The sequence below is a fragment of the Acomys russatus genome, chromosome 7 (genome assembly GCF_903995435.1).
Source record: "Acomys russatus chromosome 7, mAcoRus1.1, whole genome shotgun sequence".
In the NCBI taxonomy this organism is placed as follows: domain Eukaryota; kingdom Metazoa; phylum Chordata; class Mammalia; order Rodentia; family Muridae; genus Acomys; species Acomys russatus.
Window position 1 is genome coordinate 40,780,943 of NC_067143.1, and position 1,698 is coordinate 40,782,640.

The following is a 1,698-nucleotide window of genomic DNA, read 5'->3' on the forward strand; positions in this document are numbered from 1 at the left end:
GTACTTCAGTCTTTGTGAGACCCAAGGACCTAGATTAGTTTACTCTGTAGGTCTTCTTGTGGTGTCCTTGACCCCTCTGGCTCTCTCAATTCTTGATCCTACTCTTCCACAAGATTCTGGAGCTCCACCTATAATTTGACTGTAGATATCTGCATCTGGTTCTATCAGTTTTCTGATGAAGCCTCCCAGGAGACAGTTATGCTAGACTCCTGTCTATAAGCATAGCAGAGTATTATTAATAGTGTCAAGGATTAGCTATTCTCCATGGAGTGGGTTCCAAGTTATGTCAATCATTGGTTGTCATTGCTTTGGCAGTACATATAATAAAACTGGAATGATACAGAGAAGATTAGCATGGATTCTTTGCAAGAATGACATACAAATTCATGAAGCATTTCATATTTTTAAAAGAAGGAACACACACACACACACTAACACCACCAACATCAAAATTACATCTCTCAACATCAATGGACTCAACTCCCCAATAAAAAGAAAAAGCACACCTGGTCATGTAGTAAGTTCACAAAGGCTAGATATATACCAACATGACAGTTTAATATTCCTTGGTGCTATAGAAACAAAGTAACACACCCGTATTCATTCTTAGTGGCAAGTGTCCTGAAGCCAGCACAGCTGCCTGACTGCAGTTCCAGCAAAGCTGAGCAGACTGCTACAATTGCTGCCCTTCTATCTCTAACTTTTGGGTTTTAGTCTCCATGCATTGCATTATTGGGGGACTTTCTGCATTATGAGTCAATTTATGTCTTTTCCTGAGAAAAATTATGTCTAAATATTTTTAAGAAAATTCTAATATTAACTTTAACTGACCACTATTTGGAAGTCTTCCTTAAGCTCTGGAGATCATTAAGCACAGATAAGCACATAGTTAGATGAGGCTATTACTTTAAGGAATCTTCCTGGGCTATCTGTCCCTGTTATCTTAAACAGTATATTGGTGCAAGATAAACAGAGACAATTGACAAACCCTAACTGGCCAGGAGAATAGGTTACAGATTCAACACCTCTTTTTATTATAGTTGTAGATATTGCTACAAACATAGTTTAAAGACAGAGGTCATGAAGGCTACACTGTTGGAGAAATAAAACTCAGTAAAAAAGATACGTTGACTAAAATAAGCTTTTCTTGCTTTATAGAGCAGATAATCATACACACAGTAAAAGAAGTTAGGTATTAGTATTTGCTATTCATAAAAAGAACAGTTCAGATATTTTCTGTTTGTCTGGAGTGCTCTCATACTACAAACATTGCCAACATAAAAGCAGGCTGTCACATATTAAATATGTTTGCTTTGGAGGAGACATTCTTTAGATTCTTTAAATTAGAGTAATAGGAATAATAATAGTAATAATAATAATAATAATAATAATAATAATAATAATAATAATAATAATATTTGTTCTGTTTGTATTTTCTAATTGTAACCAAACTTGTAACCCTAGAAATGTAAAAAAAAAAAAAAAAAAAAAAAACCAAACACAAACTGTATATCACTTGAATAATCATTAGTCTGCCTTAGTTCTGTGAAACTTGTATAAATATAGAAGCTCCTGTTTGCTAGTCAACTAGAGCCACAAAACAGCCTGATTGTGAGATTCACCTGATAGCACCTGGCTCACTCCCACCACTCACCAACTCCTTATCTCCTCTGCAGGCTGCCTTGTCAGCAAACACCA

The 1,698-nt window shown here is 35.5% G+C and overlaps 1 non-coding gene across 1 annotated transcript; it reads left to right on the top strand.

The window, feature by feature from the left end:
- Positions 1-303: 303 nt before the first annotated feature.
- LOC127192573 (U6 spliceosomal RNA) lies at positions 304-406 on the top strand. The gene has a single exon (XR_007831039.1). It is a non-coding gene; the product is annotated as a U6 spliceosomal RNA (small nuclear RNA).
- Positions 407-1,698: the final 1,292 nt, after the last annotated feature.